The 19357-nt window shown below is 44.7% G+C and overlaps 1 pseudogene; it reads left to right on the top strand.

Moving 5' to 3' along the window:
- The first annotated feature begins 16796 nt into the window (after positions 1-16796).
- LOC125555512 (U-box domain-containing protein 21-like) lies at positions 16797-18118 on the top strand (annotated as a pseudogene).
- Positions 18119-19357: the final 1239 nt, after the last annotated feature.

A 19357-nucleotide genomic window follows, 5' to 3' on the forward strand; every position in this document is an offset into this window, starting at 1 on the left:
TGAAGGACTGTGTAGGCGGGTGGAGCTCTGGAACGGCGGATGGGGACGAAGACATCCTCAGCGGCAACGGGGATCAGATCCTCTTGTTGGAAATATGCCCTAGAGGCAATCTTAAATTAGTTATTTTTATATTATATTTCATTGTTCATGATAATCGTTTATTATCCATGCTAGAATTGTATTGATAGGAAACTCAGATACATGTGTGGATACATAGACAACACCATGTCCCTAGTAAGCCTCTAGTTGACTAGCTCGTTGATCAATAGATGGTTACGGTTTCCTGACCATGGACATTGGATGTCGTTGATAACGGGATCACATCATTAGGAGAATGATGTGATGGACAAGACCCAATCCTTAGCCTAGCACAAGATCGTGTAGTTCATATGCTAAAGCTTTTCTAATGTCAAGTATCATTTCCTTAGACCATGAGATTGTGCAACTCCCGGATACCACAGGAGTGCTTTGGGTGTGCCAAACGTCACAACGTAACTGGGTGGCTATAAAGGTGCACTACGGGTATCGCCGAAAGTGTCTGTTGGGTTGGCACGAATCGAGACTGGGATTTGTCACTCCGTGTAACGGAGAGGTATCTCTGGGCCCACTCGGTAGGACATCATCATAATGTGCACAATGTGACCAAGGAGTTGATCACGGGATGATGTGTTAAGGAACGAGTAAAGAGACTTGCCGGTAACGAGATTGAAGAAGGTATCGGGATACCGACGATCGAATCTCAGGCAAGTATCGTACCGATAGACAAAGGGAATTGTATACGGGATTGATTGAATCCTTGACATCGTGGTTCATCTGATGAGATCATCGTGGAGCATGTGGGAACCAACATGGGTATCCAGATCCCTCTATTGGTTATTGACCGGAGAGTTGTCTCGGCCATGTCTGCATGACTCCCGAGCCCGTAGTGTCTACACACTTAAGGTTCGATGACGCTAGGGTTATAGGGAATAGATGTACGTGGTTACCAAATGTTATTAGGAGTCCCGGATGAGATCCCGGACGTCACGAGGAGTTCCGGAATGGTCCGGAGGTAAAGATTTATATATGGGAAGTCATCATACGGTCACCGGAATAATTCGGGGGTTACCGGTATTGTACCGGGACCACCAAAGGGGTTCCGGGGGTCCACCGGGAGGGTCCACCTGCCCCAGAGGGCCCTATGGGCTGTGTGTGGAGAGGGACCAGCCCCTTAGTGGGCTGGGCGCCTCCCCCCTAGGGCCCATGCGCCTAGGGTTTAAGGGGAACCCTAAAGGGGGGGCGCCCCCTTGCCTTGGGGGGCAAGGCAACCCCCCTGGCCGCCGCCCCCTCCTCAGATTGGATCTGAGGGGGCCGGCCCCCCTCTCCCTTTCCCCTATATATATGTGGGGGTGGGAGGGCAGCCGCACCCAAGTTCTGGCGCAGCCCTCCCGCTCTCCCAAGTCCTCCTCTCCCGCGGTGCTTGGCGAAGCCCTGCAGGATTGCCACGCTCCTCCTTCCCCACCACGTCGTCGTGCTGCTGCTGGATGGAGTCTTCCCCAACCTCGCCTTCTCCCCTTGCTAGATCAAGGCGTGGGAGACGTCACCGGGCTGCACGTGTGTTGAACGCGGAGGCGCTGTTGTTCGGTGCTTAGATCAGAATCAACCGCGATCTGAGTCTCTGCAAGTACGACTCCTTCATCCGCGTTCTTGCAACGCTTCCGCTTAGCGATCTACAAGGGTATGTAGATGCACTCTCCTTCCCCTCGTTGCTAGATTACTCCATAGATTGATCTTGGTGATGCATAGAAAATTTTAAATTTCTGCTACGATCCCCAGCAGTGGCATCAAGAGCTAGGTCTATGCGTAGTTTCTATGCACGAGTAGAACACAAGTTGTTGTGGGCGTTGATTTTGTCGATTTACTTGTCGTTACTAGTCTTATCTTGATTCGGCGGCATCGTGGGATGAAGCGGCCCGGACCGACCTTACACGTACGCTTACGTGAGACTGGTTCCACCGACTGACATGCACTAGTTGCATAAGGTGGCTAGTGGGTGTCTGTCTCTTCCACTTTAGTCGGATCGGATTCGATGAAAAGGGTCCTTATGAAGGGTAAATAGAAATTGGCATATCACGTTGTGGTTTTGGCGTAGGTAAGAAACGTTCTTGGTACAAACCTATAGCAGCCACGTAAAAATTTGCAACAACAATTAGAGGACGTCTAACTTGTTCTTGCAGCATATGCCTTGTGATGTGATATGGCCAAAAGGATGTCATGAATGATATATGTGATGTATGAGATTGATCATGTTCTTGTAATAGGAATCACGACTTGCATGTCGATGAGTATGACAACCGGCAGGAGCCATGGGAGTTTCTTAATTTATTTATGACCTACGTGTCAACATAAACATCATGTAATTACTTTACTTTATTGCTAAAGCGTTAGCCATAGTAGTAGAAGTAATAGATGACGAGACGACTTCAAGAAGACACGATGATGGAGATCATGGTGTCATGCCGGTGACAACGATGATCATGGAGCCCCAAAGATGGAGATCAAAAGGAGCAAATGATATTGGCCATATCATGTCACTATTTGATTGCATGTGATGTTTATCATGTTTTACATCTTATTTGCTTAGAACGACTGTAGCTTAAATAAGATGATCCCTCATAATAATTTCCAGAAAGTGTTCCCCCTAACTATGCACTGTCGCGAAGGTTCGTTGTTTCGAAGCACCACGTGATGATCGGGTGTGATAGATTCTAACGTTCGAATACAACGGGTGTAAGCCAGATTTACACACGCAATACACTTAGGTTAACTTGACGAGCCTAGCATGTACAGACATGGCCTCGGAACACGGAAGACCGAAAGGTCGAGCATGAGTCGTATAGAAGATACGATCAACATGAAGATGTTCACCGATGTTGACTAGTCTGTCTCACGTGATGATTGGACACGGCCTAGTTGACTCGGATCATGTTACACTTAGATGACTCGAGGGATGTCTGTCTGAGTGGGAGTTCATTGAATAATTTGATTAGATGAACTTAATTATCATGAACATAGTCTAAATTATCTTTGCAAATATGTTGTAGATAAATAGCTCACATTGTAGCTCCCTGTTTCAATACGTTCCTAGAGAAAGACCAAGTTGAAAGATATTGTAAGCAATGATGCGGACTGGGTCCGTAGTCCGAGGAGTGTCCTCACTGCTACACAGAAGGCTTATGTCTTTGATGCACCGCTCGATGTGCAAACCCCTACAACGTCGTCTGTGGATATTGTGAACACCTGACAGACACATCCTGATGACTACTTGATAGTTTAGTGCACCATACTTCACGGCTTAGAATCGGGATTCCAATGACGTTTTGAACGCCATAGGACATATGAGATGTTCCAAGAGCTGAAATTGGGATTTCAGGCTCATGCCCGTATTGAGAGGTATGAGACCTCTAACAAGTTCTTTTGCCAACAAGATGGAGGAGAATAGCTCAGCTAGTGAGCATGTGCTCAGAATGTCTGGGTGCTACAATCACTTAAATCAAGTGGGAGTTAAACTTCCAGATAAGATAGTCATTGATAGAGTTCTCTAGCCACTATCACTAAGCTACTAGATCTTCGTGATGAACTATGACATGCAAGGGATGGAGTTGATCCCAGAGCTGTTCGCGGTGCTTAAGACCGCAAAAGGTAGAAATCAAGAAGGAGCATCAAGTGTTGATGGTTTAACAAGACCACTAGTTTCAAGAAGGGCAAGGGCTAGAAGGGAAACTTCATGGATGGCAAACCAGTTGCCGCTCCAGTGAAGGAACCCAAGGTTGAACCCAAACCCGAGACTAAGTGCTTCTATTGTAAGGGGAACGGTCACTGGTAGCGGAATTACCCCAAATGCATGGTAGATAAGAAGGCTGGCAACTTCAACAAAGTATATATGTGTTATTAATGTGTACCTCACTAGTACTCCTGGTAGCACCTGGGTATTGGATACCGGTTCAGTTACTATTATTGGTGACTTGAAGCAAAAGCGACGAACTAAACGGAGACTGGCTAAGGGCGAGGTGACGATGTGTGTTGGAAGTGTTTCCAAAGTTGATGAGATCACCATCGCACGCTCGATCTGCCCTCGGGATTAGTATTGAACCTAGATAAATGTTATCAGGTGTCTACGTTGAGCATGAATATGATTAGATCATGTTCATTGCAATACGGTTATTCATTTAAGTTAGAGAATAATGGTTATTCTGTTTACATGAATAATACCTTTCATGGTCATGCACCCTATGTGAATGGTTCATTGAATCTCGGACGTGGTAATACGCATGTTCACGCCAAAAGATGTAGAGTTAATAATGATAGTACCACTTTCTTGTGGCACTGCCGCTTAGGTCATATTGGCGTCAGATGCATGAAGAAACTCCATGTCGATGGATGTTTGGAGTCACTTGATTTTGAATCGCTTGACACATGCGAGCCATGCCTCATGGACAGGATGATTAAGACCCCGTTTTCAGGTACAATGAAATGGGCAAGTGACTTGTTGGAAATCATACATGCTGATGCATGTGATCCAATGAGAATTGAAGCGTGCGGTGGATATCGCTATTTTCTCATCTTCACTGACGATTTGAGTAGATATAGGTATATTTACTTAATGAAGCACAAGTCTGAAACGTTTGAAAAGTTCAAGCGATTTCAGAGTGAAGTTAAGAATCATCATAACAAGAAGATCATGTTCCTACGATCTGATCAAAAGGGGATTTTCTGAGTTATGAGTTTGGCAATCAGTTAAGACATTGTGGAATTGTTTCATAGTTGAAGCCACCTGGAACACCACAGGGTAATGGTGTGTCCGGACATCATAATTGAACCTTGTGAGATATGGTGCGATCTATGATGTCTCTTACCGATCTACCATTTTCATTTTGAGGATATGCGTTAGCGACAGCTGCATTCACTTTAGAAAGAACACCATCTAAGTCTGTTGAGACGACGTCGTATGAATATGGTTTGGCAAGAAACCAAAAAATGTCGTTTCTTAATGTTTGGGGCTGCGATGCTTAAGGCTTCAGCCGGAGAAGTTTGAACCCAAAAGCGGACAAACACATCTTCATAGGATACCCAAAGGTGACAGTTGGGTATACCTTCTATCTCAGATCCGAGGGCAAATTGTTTGTCACTAAGAACGGGTCCTTTCTCGAGAAGGAGTTTCTCTCGAAAGAATTGAGTGGGAGGAAGATAGAACTTGATGAGGTTGTCAAACCTTTACTTCAACCAGAGAGTGATGCAACACAGAAAGATGTTTTCTGTGGCGCCTACGTCTGTTGAATAGGAAGTTAATGATAGTGATCATGAAGCTTCGGATCAAGTTGCTATCGAACCTCATAGGTCGACAAGGATATGTACTACTCCTGAGTGGTACGGTAATCCTGTCTTAGATATCATGTTGTTGGACAACAATGAACCTACGAACTATGGAGAAGCGATGGTGGGCCCGTATTCCGACAAATGGTTAGAAGCCATGAAATCCGAGATAGGATCCATGTATCAGAACAAAGTATGGACTTTGGTGGACTTGCCCGATGATCGGCAAGCCATTGAGATAAATGGATCTTTAAGAAGAAGACGGATGTGGGCGGTAATGTTACCATCTATGAAGCTCGACTTGTGGGAAAGAGTCTTTTAACAAGTTCAAGGAGTTGACTATGATGAGAATTTCTCACCCATAGCGATGCTTAAGTCCGTCGGAATCATGTTAGCATTAGCTGTATTTTTCGATTATGAAATCTGACAGATGGATGTCAAAAACAAGTTTTCTTACTAGTTTTCGTAAGAAAGAGTTGTATGTGATACAATCAAAGTTTTGTCGATCCTAAGGATGCTAAAAGGTATGCTGGCTCCAGATCCTTCTATGGACTAGAGCAAGCATCTTGGAGTCAGAATATATGATTTGATGGAGTGATCAAAGCTTTTAGGTTTATACAATGTTTGCTAGAAACTTGTATTTACAAGAAAGTGAGTGGGAGCACTACAACATTTCTGATAAGTATATGTGGATGACATATTGTTGATCCGAAATAATGTAGAATTTCTGGAAAGCATAAACGGTTGTTTGAAGAGTGTTTTTCAAAGGAAGACCTGGATAAAGCTGCTTACATATTGGGCATCAAGATCTATAGAGATAGATCAAAACGCCTGATGATACTTTCAAAGAACGCACACCTTGACATGTTTTTGAAGGAGTTCAAAATAGATCAGTCAAAGAAGGGGTTCTTACCTGAGTTGTAAGGTGTGAAGTTGAGTAAGACTCAAAGATTGACCACGGTAGAAGAAAGAGGAAGGACGAAGGTCGTCCCCTATGCTTTTGTCATAGGCTCTATACGGTATGCCATGCTGAGTACCGCACCAGATGTGTGCCTTGCCACATGTCTGGCAAGAGGGTACAAAGGAGATCTAGGAGTGGATCACCAGATAGCGATCAAAATTATCCTTAGAGGAATAAGGAAACGTTTCTCGGTTATGGAGGTGATAAAGAGTTCGACGTAAAGAGTTACGTCAATGCAAGCTTGACACCTATCCGGATAGTTCTGAGTAGAGATACCGGATACGTATAATGGAGCAACAATTTGGAATAGCTCCAAGTGGAACGTGGTAGCATCATCTCCAATATGACATAAAGTTTTGCAAAATACATAGGGATCTGAATATTGCAGACCCGTTGACTACAACCTCTCTCACAAGCATAACATGATCAAACCCAGAACTCATGGAGTGTTAATCACATAGTGATGTGAACTAGATTATTGAGTCTAGTAAACTCTTTGAATGTTGGTCACATGGTGATGTGACCTGTGAGTGTTAATCACATGGCGATGTGAACTAGATTATCGACTCTAGTGCAAGTGGGAGACTATTGGAAATATGCCCTAGAGGCAATAATAAATTAGTTATTATTATATTATATTTCATTGTTCATGATAATCGTTTATTATCCATGCTAGAATTGTATTGATAGGAAACTCAGGTACATGTGTGGATACATAGACAACACCATGTCCCTAGTAAGCCTCTAGTTGACTAGCTCGTTGATCAATAGATGGTTACGGTTTCCTGACCATGGACATTGGATGTCGTTGATAACGGGATCACATCATTAGGAGAATGATGTGATGGACAAGGCCCAATCCTAAGCCTAGCACAAGATCGTGTAGTTCGTATGCTAAAGCTTTTCTAATGTCAAGTATCATTTCCTTAGACCATGAGATTGTGCAACTCCCGGATACCGTAGGAGTGCTTTGGGTGTGCCAAACATCACAACGTAACTGGGTGGCTATAAAGGTGCACTATGGTTATCTCTGAAAGTGTCTGTTGGGTTGGCACGAATCGAGACTGGGATTTGTCACTCCGTGTAACGGAGAGGTATCTCTGGGCCCACTCGGTAGGACATCATCATAATGTGCACAATGTGACCAAGGAGTTGATCACAGGATGATGTGTTACGGAACGAGTAAAAAGACTTGCCGGTAACGAGATTGAACAAGGTATCAAGATACCGACGATCGAATCTCGGGCAAGTATCCTACCGATAAACAAAGGGAATTGTATACGGGATTGATTGAATCCTTGACATCGTGGTTCATCCGATGAGATCATCGTGGAGCATGTGGGAACCAACATGGGTATCCAGATCCCGCTGTTGGTTATTGACTGGAGAGTTGTCTCGGCCATGTCTACATGACTCCCGAGCCCATAGGGTCTACACACTTAAGGTTCGATGACGCTAGGGTTATAGGGAATAGATGTACATGGTTACCGAATGTTATTCGGAGTCCCGGATGAGGTCCCGGACGTCACGAGGAGTTCCGTAATGGTCCGGAGGTAAAGATTTATATATGGGAAGTCATCATACGGTCACCGGAATAATTCGGGGGTTACCGGCATTGTACCGGGACCACCAAAGGGGTTCCGGGGGTCCACCGGGAGGGTCCACTTGCCCCGGAGGGCCCTATGGGCTGTGTGTGGAGAGGGACCAGCCCCTTAGTGGGCTGGGCGCCTCCCCCCTAGGGCCCATGCGCCTAGGGTTTAAGGGGAACCCTAAAGGGGGGGCGCCCCCCTTGCCTTGGGGGCAAGGCAACCCCCCTGGCCGCCGCCCCCTCCTCAGATTGGATCTGAGGGGGCCGGTCCCCCTCTCCCTTTCCCCTATATATATGTGGGGGTGGGAGGGCAGCCGCACCCAAGTTCTGGCACAGCCCTCCCCCTCTCCCAAGTCCTCCTCTCCCGCGGTGCTTGGCGAAGCCCTGCAGGATTGCCACGCTCCTCCTTCACCACCATGCCGTCGTGCTGCTGCTGGATGGAGTCTTCCCCAACCTCTCCTTCTCCCCTTGCTGGATCAAGGCGTGTGAGACGTCACCGGGCTGCACGTGTGTTGAACGCAGAGGCGCCGTTGTTCGGCGCTTAGATCGGAATCAACCGCGATCTGAATCGCTGCGAGTACGACTCCTTCATCCGCGTTCTTGCAACGCTTCTGCTTAGCGATCTACAAGGGTATGTAGATGCACTCTCCTTCCCCTCGTTGCTAGATTACTCCATAGATTGATCTTGGTGATGCGTAGAAAATTTTAAATTTCTGCTACGATCCCCAACACCTCTCTCTCTCTCTCTGAAGCGGCGGCAGAGGAGGACGAACGCATCCTCAGCAGCGGCGCAGAATCAGCTGATGGCACCTCTCTCTCTCTCTCTCTCCCTGAGCCTGCTCTTCTCGGTCCTCTCATTAGAATGGTGCATGGCGGGGGCCGGTTGAGGGAGCGCCTGTTGGGGAACGCAATAATTTCAAAAAAAATTCCTACGCACACGCAAGATCCATCTAGGTGATGCATAGCAACGAGAGGGGAGCGTGTTGGCCACGTACCCTCGTAGACCAGAAGCGGAAGCATTATGACAACGTGGTTGGTGTAGTCGTACGTCTTCACGATTCGACCGATCCTAGTACCGAAAGTACGGCACCTCCGCGATCTGCACATGTTCAGCTCAGTAACGTCCCATGAACTCTAGATCCAGCTGAGTGTCGAGGGAGAGCTTCGTTAGCACGACGGCGTGATGATGGTGATGATAAAGTTACCGACGCAGGGCTTGGCCTAAGCACTACAACAATATGACCGAGGTGGAAATATATGGAGGGGGCACCGCACACGGCTAAACAATCAACTTGTCTGTCTATGGGGTGCCCCCTCCCCCGTATATAAAGGAGTGGAGGAGGGGCTGGGCCGGCCCTCTATGGCGCGCCCAAAGGGAGGAGTCCTACTCCCGGTGGGAGTAGGATTCCCCCTTTCCCTTGTTGGAGTAGGAGAGAAGGAAGGGGAGAGAGGGAGAAGGAAAGGGGGGCCGACCCCCCACCCCAATTCGGATTGGGCTTGGGGGCGCGCCCTCCACCTTGGCCGCCTCCTCCTCTCTCCCACTAAGGCCCATTAAGGCCCATACACTCCCCGGGGGTTCCGGTAACCCCCGGTACTCCAGTAAATGCCCGAACTCACCCGAAACCATTCCGATGTCCAAACATAGCCTTCCAATATATCAATATTTATGTCTCGACCATTTCGAGACTCCTCGTCATGTCCGTGATCATATCCGGGACTTCGAACTACCTTCGGTACATCAAAACACATAAACTCGCAATACCGATCGTCACCGAACGTTAAGCGTGCGGACCATATGGGTTCGAGAACTATGTACAAATGACCGAGACTCATCTCCGGTCAATAACCAATAGCGGAACCTGAATGCTCATATTGGTTCCTACATATTCTACGAAGATCTTTGTCGGTCAAACCGCATAACAACATACGTTGTTCCCTTTGTCATCGGTATGTTACTTGCCCGAGATTCGATCGTCGGTATCTCAATACCTAGTTCAATCTCGTTACCGGCAAGTCTCTTTACTCGTTCCGTAATGCAACATCCCGTAACTAACTCATTAGTCACATTGCTTGCAGGGGCGGAGCCAGACTAGCCCTAGGCCCCGGGCCTGCTTCAGAGCTACAGTAATCTACAGTACAAAACAGTGCAGAAAATGCTACACTGAACAAAAACTTTCTGTGCCACAACCCGGGCCCAGCCCCCCACCCCCCCCCCCCAGTCCTGGGGTGTAGCTCCGCCATTGATTGCTAAGGCTTATAGTGATGTGCATTACCGAGAGGGCCGAGAGATACCTCTCCGATACACGGAGTGACAAATCCTAATCTCAATTTATGCCAACTCAACAAACACCATCGAAGACACCTGTAGAGCATCTTTATAGTTACCCAGTTACGTTGTGACGTTTGATAGCACACTAAGTGTTCCTCCGGTATTCGGGAGTTGCATAATCTCATAGTCATAGGAACAGGTATAAGTTATGGATAAAGCAATAGCAGTAAACTAAACGATCATCGTGCTAAGCTAACAGATGGGTCAAGTCAATCACATCATTCTCTAATGATATGATCCCGTTTATCAAATGACAACTCTTTGTCCATGGCTAGGAAACTTAACCATCTTTGATTAACGAGCCAGTCAAGAAGAGCCTACTAGTGACATTATGTTTGCCTATGTATTCACACATGTACTAAGTTTCCGGTTAATACAATTCTAGCATGAATAATAAACATTTATCATGATATAAGAAAATATAAATAACAACTTTATTATTGCATCTAGGGTATATTTCTTTCAGCGCCCAGAACATGGTGAACTGCCGAAACATGTCGAACTCCAGTGCCACCCTACAGTCAACGTTGGCGCTGATCCACCCTTCAGGCATGCCCGCGTCAAGTGTGCCTCTTTCCTCATCCATTCGATCTGTATATATGTCCGCCCTAGCCCCCGGCACTATCAAACTCACACACAACATCCTAGCATGTGGCTCCTCTTGTTGATGTTTTTTTCACGAACGATTTCATTCGTGGCCTTGTTGCTTGGAGCCACTGGCAACAACCTCAGCTGCCCAGCCAACGGATCGACGCCCCGTCCTCAAGTGTTAAAATTTGAACATAGACTAACAAAATGTCAATGCATGTCACAAAAAATTATGTTGTTGAATACTATTCCCTTTGTTCCCAAATATAAGTCTGTTTAGAGATTCCAACAAGTGACTATACACGGAGAAAAATGAGTGAATCTATACTCTAAAATATGTCTATATATATTTGTATGTTGTAGTCCGTTTGAAATGTCTAAAAAGACTTATGTTTTAAAACGAAGGGAGTATGCTCAAATATGAATCCAACAATATAATTTTTTGTGACATGCATTAACATTTTATTAGTCAAATATATAATAAAAATTTGACATAAAATATAAAAGGTGCTAATAAATCAGGAGGAAGATAGCACTACTTGGCTCAGCTGCCTAACACATTTAATCTATCAGTACGTAAACCAAACGGTTATATTCATCTAGTACATACTCCCTCTGTTCCACAATATAAAATCCTTTCTTAAGGTAACATAGCTTGAAAAACGATCTTATATTATGGAACGATGGGAGTACTTTTTATCCACTTTGATCTCGAAGGATACTTTTGCAGAGATACAAGCTAGTTCTTCATTCTTATGCAGTGGTGCCATCATGCAGAGATACTCCTGCGAATAATATTGGCACACACGTCCTAGCTAGGTGGCTACGTGACTAACAAGTAGGGGTGGCCAGTGGGCGGCGCTTTTGCATTGGAGTTTGGGTGAAAGGGCCGGAAAAGCTAGCAGCTCATCACAAACCATATCCCCGGAGTCACAGCGTCTGTGAGAGTTCCTAGCTAGCTAGTGCAACTGTTTAAGAGCAAAACTAGGAACTGCATGCATGCATGCACACTATTAGTTCGACCAGCCTTTTCTTAGTAGTTATGTTACCATGATGTGTGGTTTTAGAAGAAGGCTGGCTTAAAGGAGGATGCTAGAAAGGTACGCATGTGGCTCTTTATCTAGATTATTATATTTCATCCCTTTTTCAGATGATATTCCACGAGTCTCCAGTGAGAGGGTGACGGGAGGTCTTCTCCAGTGTTCGATCGTAGGCTTGTAGCCACGAGTTTCTGGCCCAAACATACAGCTAGCTCGCTTTTCCTACGCTCGATCGTCAGACACTTACACATGCATGATTACGTTAACGTAGGTCTCTAACTGTACGCACGCCGGGAACATACATGCAACATGTGCACGGCTACACGCCGAATAGAGACTAATAGTAGTCAAGCAAGTATATGCATGCAACAAAAACCACATATCTCGATCTCCAGGGTGGTCAGTTTAGTTTAGTTCAGTTTTTTCCAAACCTAATTGGGCGGGCCAGATCGATAGTTGAATGCAACCAAAGCCTACCGCGCGACATTCTTGTCCTAAATCTTGTGGTGACCAAGGTACCACGTCCAAACTCACTGCTCACCTCCTGAGCTTGTGGCCAAGACGGAGTCAGGGAGTCTACCATAACAGCTGCTGCAGGTAGGTTGCTTCATGTTCAATCTGTCAGAGGTGGCCAGAAGTTCAAACTTTCTTTAGCTTGCTGTGACGTGTGAAATTAATAGGTCAATTTGAATATTTCGATTGCTACCTAGCTTAGCATAAAGTAGTAACGTTTGACAGCGTCATTTCGGCTCAGAGGTACCCTGACCTGATGTGTTAGCCCATGCATAGGACTTGGAGGCCTAATGAAGGTATGGAGATACCATTTCAGCCTTGTGTATCTATTCACTACTAGTAAATGGCACGTGCCATGCACGTGTAGATTTTATGATTATTGTGAAATGTTGTATGTTGGAATGTTGTAAATATTTTTCTAGGACAGTATAAACGCAAATACTCACATAGATGCAATAGTGAACGCACACACAGACACCCTGTGCTAAGTCTAGGACTTGAATCCGGTTGGTCTACCACAAGGAACTTGGAATAATATACTATGATGGAAGGATTGGTGGCAATCTAGAATATAATTCTATTGTCAATATTTGTTAATTTCATTTTTGAAACAAATTCCATACACTTGCCGTCTAATAGATTAGAATTTTACACATATAAGTTGCTAGCAAAAACAAAGGAAAGTCCAGATCATAATATTTTAAAAATAAATTATAAAAGAAAGTAAAGTCTATATTTGTTATAACACATATTAGACTGTTTACTTTACTTGCCGTTATCTAATTTGGTAAATTGTGCATTTGTCCTTACCGTGGCTGCATTGGTGCATCCATTCCCTCTCTCATCTTTACTCATGTCCATTTCTATTCTCTTTCTACTACTAAAGTAGCTGTCTTACTGTAGGGCTGTAGGGCTCTGTAGGCTAATTGCTTGGACGATTCTAGTCTATACAACTGTAGGCTGCATGTACCAGAGTACTCATGTCACATGAGCATGCTAGAATTTTCTAGTCAGAGATAGAATCACCGCGTGTGGTCTTCACCAGCTGGCAGGGTAGTGATGCCCCCCACCGCGAATCCCAGCCCTATGGTTCGTCAGATTATAACTATCCAATGGTACATATTTGGCCATGTAGTCCTCCAGTTATAGCTATTGAATATGAGCCGTCCGATTACACAGATCCAATGGTCGGTATGACTCAATATTGATATACTATATAGGAGTATAGATATAGATAAAAATTCCACCCTCTCCGGTGTGCCCTAGGGATGCAGGCGGACGGTGTCCATGAGTCCGCTAACATCCACAAGATGAAAATTAAGCCTAGCACTATCATTAAAGTAACAAAGTTTAGTGTATTTTCAGCCTCGCAGACTCATGAACGCCGTCCGCGTGCATCCCTAGTGTGCCCCCAGTTCTGTAGTTCACCCTTCTCCATCTCAATTGCACGCCTGCAAGTGTTGCCGAAAATGGCTCCATGCCCCGTTTTATAGATAAAGCCATCACCACGATACAAAGCCAACCAAGAACAGAAGTCCACAAACAAGAATTACAGAGGTACACAAGGGAGAAGAGGATAAGTTCAAGCTAGGGGCAACAGCACAACAAGTGTTGCCCGCAAGTGCTGATGTGTGCATTGCTTAAGTTGTTTGCCTACCGACTTTGCAAATGAACCTTTTCCAAATAATCAAGTAGTTTGAGCTTACTTGTTCTTGTAAAAAAAAGTCACATATATTATATCAATATACAGGGATATGCTACTTTCAGGACAATAAAGTTGTTGATCAATTACAGATTTTTGTTGTTTTTTCCCAAAAAAAGTCATAAATTCGTGTAAAACCTTGATGGTTCCAAAAAAAATCATCACCATCAAAACCAAGCTCACCATGCCTGGTGTGTGATATTTTTATGACAAAATGAGGATTACCATCAAAGAGTAAAAACTATCAAAAGTTACCCCCGAGCGCTCCATAGCCCAATAAGCGAAATATGGCCAGCCCAAACCACTGATCTCCTTTTTTTTCCTATTTCATTTCTTCATAAAAACATTACAATCAATTTGCTCATGTAAAAATCATATATAATTCATATGGACTAGAAAAATATTGAAAATATATGGAAATATTCATACTATTTCCATCTGTATATTCGTGTTATTTTCATGCATGTTAATAGTAGGATTTAATATTTACTTAACAAATAAATATAATTTAAGATTTCAAGAATAATTCAAGTAAGCCAGGCATACATTTGATATTTTTAAATGCATACAAGCTAAAAATGTAAAGAGTTAATTATATATGTGTTTTTTTGGTATTGAGGGGCCTTTTTGACATACATGTAGTTCAAATTTGAGTTATATCTAGTAAATAGCAAGAAACTCATTTTCTTCGCGATCATTTAAAACCTCAAAATAGTTATAAGCTCATCTCGTACCTAAATATTAGAAAATAGATAAAAGATTCTAATTTGTATGAACAATACAATGTTGTATTTTTGTGTATAAAAAACTAGAGCATTTTAGAATAATACATTGGAAAGTACTACACAATGTATGCTAACTTGGTATGTCAAACATATAAGCTACTCCCTCCGTTCCTAAATATAAGTCTTTCTTGAGATTCAGTGCGGACTACGTACGGATGTATACAGACATATTTTAGAGTGTGGATTCACTCATTTTGCTCCGTATGTAGTCTTTATTGGAATCTCTAAAAAGACTTATATTTAGGAACGGAGGAATTACTACAAACTGTTAAGTTATGAGAAGAGACATCAATGTATACTTGTCCATACTAATGTTGAGGGAAGTTCTAGTCTAAATTTTTGTGTGAAAATGACGAACACAATATGTCATGAAATACAAACTTGATACCTTGCCTTGAATGGTGTGATGTTTCCAAGGAGATGCATTTGATACATCTCAACCATATTTATAATTTCTGAAGTTCTTATGCCACTCTCTTATCAAATTATGCAAAGTTTTATATATTTTTGATTGACCTACTAATAAATTGACAGAAGGAGTAGATTTACATGTTTGATGTTTCCTGTTTGTGGATGATGAAACTTTCCGAACTCCAAAAATTGTGGGGAGATATCAATCATCATTATTTTTTTGGTTCACGAAGGAATGCAAAATGGCAGTCTGAGGGGAGCCAAAGGGCACCCATGTGCCATGTTGGCGTGCCTTGTCCTCAAACCATGCGAGGCTACGATTTTTTTCCCAGAAACTTCCTTCTGGCTCAAGTTTGCAAGTGAAGTTTAAGAATAACAAATTTTTCATATTTTTCTAAGTTGTGGGTCTCTAGATAATTTAAGAAGTTATTACAAAAATAAGATTACAACAGCTAGAAAAGGCTCCCCTGAAAGTTAGATCCAATCTAGGGTGAGGCTCTCGCCTTCAAGACACCATGGCCACTGGAATAGTTTTGTCATGGAGGTTCTTTAACAATCACAATTGAATCAGCTATATTAACATTAAGCTAATGGTAAATTTTTCTAATTTACTTTTCCTCGGGTCACTCCTTCACTATAGAGGAGCAAACGAATGTCATAGGAGTAGATAGAGGCCAACGATGCAGAGGGCTTCTCACATTGTGGGGATTTTCTCTCATTGATATCATTTGATGACACCGACAAACAACACCTTCAGCTTGTCGAGGAATACTTTACTTAACCAACATGCATTATTGGGTATATAATATATTCAGTTGATTATTTAATAAATTAATAACTTGTGAGGGCATACAGACTTTATATATTAATTGCATGATTCAGAGTATATACTTTATTTTGATTGCAAGTTTGTTGCGCTCATTTACTAATATATAAATGAACTAGGTAGGAATAGAATCGTAAACAGAAAGAGTGTTGAGTGATGTTTATGTTTTCCATTCCCTTGATGATCTGATTTAGCATATATATTTCATTAGTTGCACAAATGATTGCATAATTTTAAAAAGTTTTTTCAATATCACATCTTGGACATTATAAAAGCACCAGGTCAAGAGATAACTTATGTGTTTGGTATAGTATCTGTACTATTAAAGGGGGATCTGCCGTCGTCGTGATGGTTCGACCACTCCCTCCCCCTCTGCGATCGCACTTCGTAAACACAGGTACGATCCGAAAATCTGTACTATTAAAGGAGGATCTGCCGTCGTCGTGATGGTTCGACCACCCCCTCCCCCTCTGCGATCGCACTTCGTAAACGCCGGTACGATCCGAAAAACGCGGGCCTCTTGCGATCGCTACTTCCCCGTAGGAATAATCCATCGTACAAACCAGGGAAACAACTGCCCACTAACGCACGTCGTGCTCTCGGTCACCCCTCGCTCCTGTCTCTATCGCGTGAAAAGTCGCCGCCGCTCCGCCCACGAACCTACGCACCATTGCTCCCAATCCACGCATGGCTAACGACGAGGGCAGGTGGCGGATGCCGGGAACGATGAGGAGCTGGCGACGCCGGCGCACTTCCGGTGCCCGATCTCGCTTGAGCTCATGAAGGACCCGGTCAAGGCACCTACGGGCATCAACAATGGCCGGGAGAGGTGGCTGGTGCGGGGGCGCGACACGTGCCCCATCACCGGCGGCCCCGTGTGGCTCGCCGACCTCGTCCCCAACAACGCCACGTGCCACATGATCCAGGACTGGTGCGTCGCCAACCGAGCCGAGCAGGTGCCCGTCGCCGAGGCCGACGCCGCCGAGGTGCTCGCCGCCTTCGTGCGCGGGAACGCGGCGGCCTGCGGGCAGGGGGCCGCCAGGGCCATTGGGAAGGAGAGCGACCGCAACCGACGGTGCCTCGTGGCTGCCGGCGCCGCCCGCCAGCTCGCCTCGGCTTTCCAGAGCCTCACCGGAGAGCCCGTGGAGAGCACCAGCGCCGCAGCATTGAGCGCGCTGGGGACGATCTTGGCGGCCCTTACCATGTTCTTCCCGCTCGACGACGAGGCCCGGCGCTGCATTGCCTCCCAGGCGTCTCACAAGTCACAAGACCCTTGTCTCGGTGCTCTCGCACGGTGAGGTCGCCGCGCGGGCCAGCGCGCCGCCATTGTCCACCGCGAGCTCGCCTCATCCACCGACCGGCACGCCGTCAACGTGATCTCGAGGACGCCCGGCGTGTGCAGTGCGCTCGTCAGCCTCGTCAGGAACCCCGTGTCCCTGCAGGCCACCAAGGCCGCGCTCATCACGGCCTACTACCCCATCTCCAGCAGCGACCGCCTGCTTCGCCGACGTCGTTGTGGAGCTCGTCGTGGACACTGACAAGGGGACGAGCGAGAAGGCACTGGCCGTGCTCGATGGCGTCTTGTGCGCCGACACCGGCCTCAGGTCCGCGTGTGCGTACGCGCTGGTCATGCCGGTGCTGGTCAAGAAGATGTTCCGCGTGTCCGACATGGCCAAGGAGTTTGCCCGTCTCCGTGCTCTGACACCTCTTTTGTGCCGCGGACACCGGCGCTGGCGCGCGCTGCTACGAGGCACTGCGTGTGGGCTCCTACCGGAAGCTGCTCCAGGTGTGCTGAGGCGGCGTGACCGAGGATCGGGCCAGCGAGCTGCTCAATGGTTTCAGGGGCAGCGTAGAGTACATCGAGACGATGGACTTCAAGGGGCTCAAGAAGTCAAGAGGCCATTTTGATTGGTGTAGATGCTGAATCTTTAGCGTCTGCTTTCACCCTTGTTTAGATTGTTTTGGGAGCTAGACTAGATATCTGGATAAAACATACTCCACAATGGCTAGATTTTTTTACACCATAATTGAATACTCGTATACAAAATGATCAACAAAAAAGAGAATTGAACTTTGTCTAATTGCTGTCATGTTTATCTTCACAATTTGAAAGTTATTTCGTGTTATTTACGATTTTGAAGTGATCCTCACATTACATAAAGCACTGGGAGAAAGAATTGATAGTTGGCGTTATATGGATGCATATCCATCATGTTTGACATACACTTTCGAATTAGAACAATAACGTGTCTATACATTTTTTTAAAGTTCCGTAGCAACGCACGGGCATTCGACTAGTATTTACTAATGTTGCAATTATAATTTAGTTAAATTATAATTAAATTTCACAAGCACGACACTAACTATTGGATAACTATTTTCCCATTCTAGCATATAATACTTCAACACCCGCAAATTGTTCCACACATATTGAGTGTGTTGATCAAATCATTTCATGCCTTGACATAAATATTGGGATATGCACGACTGTGATGGTGTGACCCTAGTTTTATACGCTAGATATATGTCTTTGCAAATCATCAAATATATAAATTAAAATAAATATATTGACATATGTGGATAGTTAGAGTAATGGTTACATGTCACAACCAGGGGAGGTGTTATGTGAGTGTTGAGATTACATTTGTGTGCAATTTTCAGTTAAGGAATATGGTGTCATATGCAACTTATTTTAGTTTGTTGGATCTGCTTACTTAACTGATTATTGTGTGAAAACTGTGAAATAAGTATTACTTTATTTTAGTTGTTGTGAGGTGGTTGTACCATAGGATTAGATCCAGTGTTTGTCGACCATGTCGGTGCTATCTATCTCTTCAGTTCGGTGGTTAAGATCATAGACCATGTCGCTTGCTTAATTGGGCTGCCGACCATTCTCTGAAACCAATCTGCTGATAGTTGTTGATTGAGGTTAGGGGTTAGTGATTGATTATGCCTGATTAGCTATCCAATCTCTACCACTTCGCTGTTGGTCGCAATAAACCACAAACGGCCAGTCCCTGGTAGTAGCTCAATTTGTCATATAGGTTGGGCTGATTAGTGGGTAGGAGATTATATATTAGTACTAGTAATTAGCTCGAAAGTCTAAGGTAACGAAACTCGGGATATTTAGAGATTTATATAGTACTACCTCCGTCCTGATTTATTGGTTCTTTTTTTTTCAGTGTCAAATTTTGATCATAGATTTAACTAATAAAATGTCAATGCATGTTGTAAAAAAGTGTACAACTGAAAACTATATTCA

This window comes from Triticum urartu, chromosome 5A (genome assembly GCF_056163025.1).
Source record: "Triticum urartu cultivar PI428250 chromosome 5A, HENAU_Tu73, whole genome shotgun sequence".
NCBI classification, from domain to species: domain Eukaryota; kingdom Viridiplantae; phylum Streptophyta; class Magnoliopsida; order Poales; family Poaceae; genus Triticum; species Triticum urartu.